General features: G+C 43.3%; 1 pseudogene; it reads right to left on the bottom strand.

The window, feature by feature from the left end:
* Window positions 1-341: 341 nt before the first annotated feature.
* LOC119626220 (large ribosomal subunit protein uL22 pseudogene) lies at window positions 342-969 on the bottom strand (annotated as a pseudogene).
* Window positions 970-8,606: the final 7,637 nt, after the last annotated feature.

Raw genomic sequence — 8,606 nt, forward strand, 5'->3', positions numbered from 1 at the left:
TGTTTGGCCCTCTTGTTGTCCCTTGGAGCATGGCACACTCCATCTCTCACTGCCCCGCAGCTGGGTCGGTCATGTGATGGGTTCTAGCCAATGGACCTGAACAGGGGTGATGCAGTCACTCCCTGGGCGCGGCTCTCCAGAGGTCCTTTCTCTTGTTGCAGTTACCTTGGAAGAATCATGCTGAGAGGCCAGTGCCACCAGATGGAATTTGGACAGATCCCCGACTCACTGCTTGGACCTGCAAAAGACTTTTTGGGAGGAAGACGTAGGTTTTTATGATTTCTGAACACTTCTTACTTTTTTGCCTTGGAATTAGTTGCTTTTTCTTTTTCTTTTTTTTCCTTTTAATTACATTTATTTTAATGCTGAATTTACTCCTGTGCCATAAGTTTTTGTTTCTTTAGTTTCTTCTGGGATATCTTTTCCTTCTGGGCAACCTCCTCTTCTGGTTTAGGAACAATCTGTTCCTTTTCAGTAAGGACCATCTCAGTGTGGCAGGGAGAGCTCAGGTATGGGTTAATCCGACCATGAGCTCTGTAGGTCCGGCGGTGAATCTCAGGTGCTTTGTTCACTTGGATATGCTCAATGACCAGAGAATCTACATCTAAACCCTTAAGTTCAGCATTACTCTCTACATTTTTAAGCATGTGCAGCAAAAATTCAACACTCTTTTTGGGCCACCGACCTTGTGTCCAGCCCCACTGCTTGGCCTGGGCACACCTGCCATCTCTACCATTGTAATGTCGGAATGGTACGCACTGTTTCTGTAAAGTGACATCTTTCAGATACTTCGTGGCTTTTCGTGTATGCATACCCTTGATGGCCTGGGCAGTTTCACGAGTGTTCTTAAAGTGAACACGAAGATTGGAACCTCTTGATTTGCATGATTTCCTGGGGTTCTCTGGGTCAAGTGAATAGTGAATCATTTTCACAGATTACCTCAGGCTGCTTAGGGAAAGAGCTAGTTGCTTTTCAAATCTGTCCTTCCTTCGTTCTTTTCTTTCTTCTTACTTTTTTTTCCTTCTTTTCTTTATTCCAAAGGTATTTATGAAACCAGGATCTATGCTGGGATTACAGTCATACTACTGCCCTTATGGGTTTATAGGGGAGTGAGAATAGCACACATTTAAAACATTTTTTCCCTGTACTAACCACTCAGTCAAACTATCTCAATCCTCATAACAACACTGTGAAATAAGACTTACTATTATCTCTATTTTATAGATAAAGAAACTGGCCTTCAGAGAAGTAAATGACATACCTTGAATCATACAGACAGTGAAGGGCAGAGTTGGGCTTCAACCCTGAGCTGCTTGTTGTCAAAGCCTCGGTGTTAAACACCAGGCTATAATAAGGAGTAACTTTTGGTTATCTGGAGAGTTTGATGCAAACTCATCATTATTATTATAGATCTGTCAAAATTAGAGATTTCTCCCCTCTTTGGGCAAGAGTTTGTACTTTGATATTTTGATCATAATGAAAAGGGTATCAAGAGAGTGGTACCAAAGAGTTCCATTCCCCTTACTCTCTGTCTGAAACAATGCCCAGCCATCTTCCAATATTGCCCTCAGTGCTTTCATCCCTCTCTTGAAGGTGGGATTCGTCATCTGTGCGGATAGCTTCATGAATCCACTGCTGGGGTGGGTAACAAAGTGGTGGGCGCGAAGAGGTTTTCTTACAGTTTTCAGTCAAGCCCCTGTGAGGATAGAATTTCTGTCAAAGGAAGGGGCAGTAGCGACCCTCTTTCCAGGGGGAAGATCTGTGCACCAGTGAGGATGTCTAATTACAACTTTAAAACAATATTGTTTGTAATACAAAGTGAGACCTTTCTCCCACTTATTTATGATTTTCTTTTTCCATCAAAGGAGCAAGCAGGACTTTGAAACAAATCAAGTTTAAGTGAAAATTTTCAATGTCACTGCCTCCCGCTCCCCACCGGTGACTTATATACAGCTTATTTTACTGAAAGGGGCACAGAAAACTTTGGCTTTTTACTTAAGGACATTTGATAATAGTCACTGTTTGTTAATTTCAGTTGCTTTTCCTTAGTAGCAAATTCTCAGGTTCTCAGGTCCTTTAGGGCCACCCTCAACTCCTGCATTGCTGATAACAGCAGTGTTTCTCAAAGTGTAGACCATTGATCACATCAGATCATCTGAGTCTTCAAAAATGCAGATTCCCAAGTCTCATTACAGGTTTGTTGAGTTAGTCTTTGTTGATATTACCTCCTAGCACTGAGCATTTTCTCAAGGTCCAAGGTGGTTATCATGCACACACTTAAGTTTGAGAACCAGTGTACTGGCACCTAGAGTCTCCTGGCAAAGGTTTTGCTTTCACAAAGAGCAAACATTTTAGCTTTTTATTCTTGTCCTCCTTCCCCTGTCCCACTCTGTTTTAACCCATTTATGGAATAGTCTTACAGAACTTATAACAATAAATTTTCCATTAAAAACGATCTACTGGCCAGACATGGTGGCTCATGCCTGTAATCCTAGCACTTTGGGAGTCCGAGGCGGGTGGATCACCTGAGGTCAGGAGTTCAAGATCAGCCTGACCAACATGGAGAAACCCCGTCTGTACTAAAAATACAAAATTAGCCAGGCCTGGTGGTGCATGCCTGTAATCCCAGCTACTAGGGAGGCTGAGGCAGGAGAATCGCTTGAACCCAGGAGGCGGAGATTGCAGTGAGCCAAGATCATGCCATTGCACTCCAACCTGGGCAACAAGAGCGAAACTCCATCTCAAAAATAAAAAACAAAAAACGAACAAACAAACAAACAAAAAAAACCATCTACTTAGAATGGAATAAACATTCTTTTCAGGGCAGAAATCAAATATAGGACCTTTGGGAAACCACAGCTTTCTTTCTTGATCTCCATTAGGCATATTGAAAGACAGTTTCTCCCCTTAAAAGAAATGTGCTTACAGACTAAAAAATCTCTCTTTAAACAGTTTCGAAAATTAGATTCACTGCCTTGTGCATCCATATTACCTCAAGCAGGCACCTGCAAAGATACCAAATGGAAAGCCGACCAGAAGAAGGTGAAGTTCAGGTTCATTTTGTACATCCTTCAACAATGTTTCACTATTGTGCTCTCTTCTTTTGCATTTGTTTCCTTGGCACACATTTTTCCTTTCACTCAACCACCTCCCTATACACGTTTCTACATTTATTTTAAGCACATATTTAGGTTTTGAGGCCAAAAGAGTCTTCAGACCATTTACAATGAAGCCCAGGACTCAGAAGGATTAGCAAGAGGGAGGAAGGGGTGAAAGCCAGGCTCTCCCTGGTGCATTTGAGGAAGACTGGGTTTACTAGAAGAAATGTAATGATCAAATTCACATACCTGTGGGAGGCTTAGTGAGGAAACATCATTCCAAATGTGTAGTGGAAAAATTACCCAAAGTTATAGGAAAAGAAAAAAACCAAAACCAAAACAAACAAACAAACAAAAAACAGCTCCTGGCTGCAGCAAGTTACGTAGGCTATGAATTATTTTATTGAACAGCATTAAGTGCTTTCCTGTTGGAAAATGAGGGACTTATTAAATTTTAAGTTCAAAGTAATTAAGTCAGGCACTGTCAGGCTGACACGGTTTTCTCAGCAGGCGGCTGGATTCATTCAGCAAAGTGAAGAATTTTTCGCATATGCTGGGCTACAGGTGAGCCAGTTGGTAAATATGTGACATCTTTTAATTATACCTCATTGCAATATGTAGCTTGTCTTATGAATTATGTGATCATTTGTTGCTTTCTCATGAAAGAGAAGATATTGTTGAGTTTCCCTAGGAAGGATGTAGAGGGAGGAATGGGGGAGTGTCTGAGTTCATGGAAAGGAGGAAAATCACCTCTGTGGTAGGTACTTTTCCAGATTATTTTAGGACCTGACCTGCATGTGACCTCCTATTGTAAGTTTTGGGAAAGTTTCTGTCTCCACTGGCTAGCAGTTGTGAGAAAAGATTTTCTAGCAGGCCACGTCAGGACTGGATGGTAGGAAAGACTGAAAAGTTGTCTCTAGTTGACCTCCCTTCTGGGCTTTTCCTAGAAGCCTTCCTGGTGACCAGCTGCCTAGCTAGATTCCAGGTGCATGATGGAGAGCCTTTTGATATGGACAAGAGACAGAGAAATACTGGGTAGAAGACAGCTGTTCCTGGTAAAAGCCCCACCCTCAAGCCTGAAAACCCATGACCCTAAGTGGGAGCAGGTATTCCTGTTTGAACACCAAAAAGTTGCCTTTTGGCCTGCTATGTCTGTACCCATTTGGCCCCTATTCTGTACCCATATAAACCCCAAACCCCAGGCTCCACAAACAGATTAGCAGAAGAGCAGAATGACAGAGGAGAGAAGAAAAGAAGCATCCGAACATCGAGAGGAGTCTGGCTGGGGATGGTGGGAGAGGAGATAGGCTTCTGGGTGGCCAAACTCTAAAGGAAGATCATTTTCCCACTCCATCCCCTTTCCAGCTCCCCATCCATCCTACTGAGAGCCACCACCACTCGGTAAAACCCCCAAATTCACCATCCTTCAAGTCCATGTGTGACCTGAATTTTCCTGGACACTGGACAAGATCTCAGGATACAGAAAGCTGTCACACTGGCCCTCTGCCCTCGTGAAAAGGCTGAGGGTCCACTGAGCTGTTTAACACTTAAGCCATTGGTGGATGGCAAGGCTAAAAGAGCACCCTGTAACACACACCCACTTGGGCCTTGGGAGTTGCAGGCTTCCACCCCTAGACGTTACCATGGGACCGGAGTCCAAAAGCACTTGCCATAGCTCCTGCACCTGCCTGTCTGCATGCTTCCCCTACTGTAAGGGATTTCAGCGCATGAGCAGAAGAACCACATCCCTGTTACATATCCTGTGAGGGGGGCCAGGGAACTCTCACATTTCACTTTGAGCTCATATTTGTTTAAAAGAGGAACAGGAAAAAAAAAATTGAAAATCAGGGCTGAAGAGAAATTTGCAGCTGGAGAGATGGACGTCAACATGGCTGCAAAAGTTTTCTAAGATGTTTATCTTAAAGGGCTCAAAGGTCCCTTTCATAGCAATAGGTTTCCAACCCTTTCTTCCATCAATTTGATAAGGTTGAGAACAAATTTGTCTTTGTCATTCTTATTCAACATCCCACACCCCTACCACCCCCAATCCAACACCAAGTGCCTACTCCTCTATCAGCCCTCTGTGTAACAGAGCATGTTTGTATCCTCAGGTTGCCATATGTTGTTCATTTGTCTCTGGTCCTCCAGTGTTTGGGAAATTTTCTTTTCTGGACTCAAAACTTATTTGTTCTTCCTCTCTGCCTTCTGCTGAATAATAACTAACTAATAATGACATTTGTACTAATGTGTTTATCTAGTCATTAATTTATTTAAATGCTATTAATTTACTGCCTACTTTATGCCCTGTGGAAATGATACACAAGACAAATGTGTTCCCTCACTCCTGGAACTTATCTTCTTGTGTGAAAAGAAATCTTTCCTGGCTCCCATATGTAGAGACCCTGAACTTCGTCCTCAAATTCAAGAAGGCAAGAAGTCTTATATTAACTGAAAAAAAAAAAAAAAATTCATGTAACTTCAAATTCAATCCCTTACCTTGTTAAGCTGGTAGAAAATTCAATCTAAGTTACTTTTATTGTAATGGTCTATAGTATGTTTATACACAGAAATAGGAAACCAGAGAAGCCCCCCTCATCCTCTGCAATACAGAGTTCTCTCTACAAAATAGAAAAAATTTAGTGGCCACAGTGGGGAAGGGGGAAAGAGTACAACATGGAAGGGAAGGGTTCAAATTTCTTCCAGCCCTCTGGGTGAAGAACAGGGGGCAGGGAGGGGCAGGGATAGGGAGAGGAAACCATCAGCACTGTGAGATGGGGGACACAATGAGTGGCCCTAGAGGGAGACTACAGGCTGGAGGCACAGGGTCTGGGGCATGAGTGGAGCCTCTGAGGTCAGTGTTTGTGAAGAGAAGGGTACACCAGTCTGGGAGTCATGGATAGAAATAAAGTAAGGGCCAGGGAGCAGGGGAGGAGTGATTTCCTGTGAATGCTTTCTGAGGAACTCTACAGTGGCTGTGAGGTGTGGAGGAGCCCAGTCAGGAGCAGGGCAGGACTGGGGTGAGGGAGGAAGAGATCTAGGAGAGAGAAGGAGGGGAAGGACCCTTGGAGCCCCATTCTCTTATTGGCTGGAGGCCTTTGAGACTCAGTGACTAGGAAGGAAGTCTGAGTGGGGAATGGGACCAGCTGGCTGTGGGGATGAGGGTGGGAGAGGTGACTGCTTGTGAGAGAGTACCTTACCCACATGTCCCTGAGCTCTCAGCCCAGAAAGATAAACACACACATACACACCCTTAGAAACCCCATCTTTTGGGCCTGGCGCGGTGACTCATGCCTGTAATCCCAGCACTTTGGGAGGATGAGACGGGTGGATCAGAGGTCAGGAGATCGAGACCATCCTGGCTAACACAGGGAAACCCCGTCTCTACTAAAAATACAAAAAATTAGCCGAGCGTGGTGGTGGGCACCTGTAGTCCCAGTTACTCAGGAGGCTGAGGCAGAATGGCATGAACCCAGGAGGCGGAGCTTGCAGTGAGCGGAGATCGTGCCACTGCACTCCATCCAGTCTGAGCGACACAGTGAGACTCCATCTCAAAAAAAAAAAAAAGAAAAAAGAAACCACATCTTTTTTCTTGATGGGGACACGTTGCACACAGTCCTACCCAATGCCCAGAACCCAACTGCAGCTCGGGTCTGATCCTTCCGGTCACTTAAACACACACCAAATCTCCTGCCCTCCATTCACAGCTGCTGCCTAGAGTCCCCTGCCTCTGCTGTTCAAGGCCCACCCCACTTACTCCCTTTCTTTTCTTTTTCTTTTATTTCTTTTTTGTTTTGTTTTGTTTTTTTTGAATCGAAGTCTCGCTCTGTCGCCCAGGCTGGAGTGCAGTGGCCGGATCTCGGCTCACTACAAGCTCTGCCTCCCGGGGTTTACGCCATTCTCCTGCCCCAGCCTCCCAAGTAGCTGGGACAACAGGAGCCCGCCACCCCGCCCGGCTAATTTCTTTTGTATTTTTAGTAGAGACGGGGTTTCACCGTGTTAGTCAGGATGGTCTCGATCTCCTGACCTCGTGATCCACCCGCCTCGGCCTCCCAAAGTGCTGGGATTACAGGCCGCTTACTCCCTTTCTCTGACATACCTTTAGAATCATCCTTAGTCCATCCAGGTTGCAGCTACTCTTGGAGAAAGTGGTGGGGCATGACAGGTCCTCAGAGAAGGGGATGGCCATGGTCTTCAACCAGGAAGATGACTAGAGGCAGGTTTGAAGCTGGGAGAATAGCTATGTAGGCTCTAAGGGGCCCCCACCTCTATGGGGGTTGAGTCCTTAGACCCTGGTCCAGACTCTATTCTCAAGGCCAACAGTAGGGACTCCTGCCTCTCATATGATCACCAAAAGATGACACCATCAGTGAGCTGAGGATGGGACAGTACTAGAGCCAAGAGGAAGGAAGCAGCCTGGTAGGGCTGGGAGAAGAGGCAGAGCATACTGCAGAGCAGGTGAAGTCTTAGCAAGGGACCATCCACAAGATGATGAATGTCCTTGAGTTGAACAGCAAAAAGATGGAGAAAAATAAGAAGATACTTGATAATTGGACGACAACCCAATAACTCTTAACCCAAGGCACCAATCACCAGATGGCTCTAAAGTATGCAACTCATTATCAGTGGCTACTGTTTCATTTTTTCTGCATATGAACACTAAAATGAACACTATCATGGTAGTAGAAAATCGTGCCTTGCTCAGTGCAGCAAGTTTCTGTATATAAAATAAATACAGTCATCAAGTTTATAGTCAAAATTCATAAACTCCACAACTCTGGGTATAATATCTCTATTTTAACTGTAGAAAACCACTCTTATTATCTTGAAAGACAATAATAACAAACAGATGAAAAAATTTGGTTATCTTTTTTGATTACTTTTTACATAGTGTTTAAATAAAAATGAAATTATTTAACCTACTTTCCCAGAATAATTTATTTAAACTATATTCATTTAAAAAGTTAAACATTTTTTTTCTGCCAAAAACACAAATCCAACTGCCAATCTGTATTTGTAGTGAAACTGTATTTTATAGTGTTACATTGCTGACTATGTTTTATATGAGTGACCACTAATAAATTATTTAAGTCAAGGTTTCGACTCAAATCCATCAAACTCTTTGGTCAAAGATTTAATATTGATAAGCTAACCAGCAGTATTCAGAGTTGGATTACAGCTGTAAGCATTTTCCTGGTTAAGCTTTCCAAGACACTGTATAAAGGTTTTAACAGAAGACGTAATGTTGTGCAGTTTAGTGCATGTTTGTAAATATTGCTGCCCATTAGAAGTATTTGCATGAACAGGAAATGTAGATGAAAACAGTTATGGCATTTTAAGTGCTCATTGTAGTAAACTTGTGTTTTGCAGATTTGAAGGTACAGACTTTTGTAAGCAACTTCATAAAATGGTGACTAGGTTGTAAACATTAAGTAAAATGAAGTTAAAATAAATCATTTTCTATTTGATATGTTTTGAACTGATACTTCATGTTGCAGTAGTACCTATAAA

Source organism: Chlorocebus sabaeus, chromosome 20, assembly GCF_047675955.1.
Source record: "Chlorocebus sabaeus isolate Y175 chromosome 20, mChlSab1.0.hap1, whole genome shotgun sequence".
NCBI lineage: Eukaryota > Metazoa > Chordata > Mammalia > Primates > Cercopithecidae > Chlorocebus > Chlorocebus sabaeus.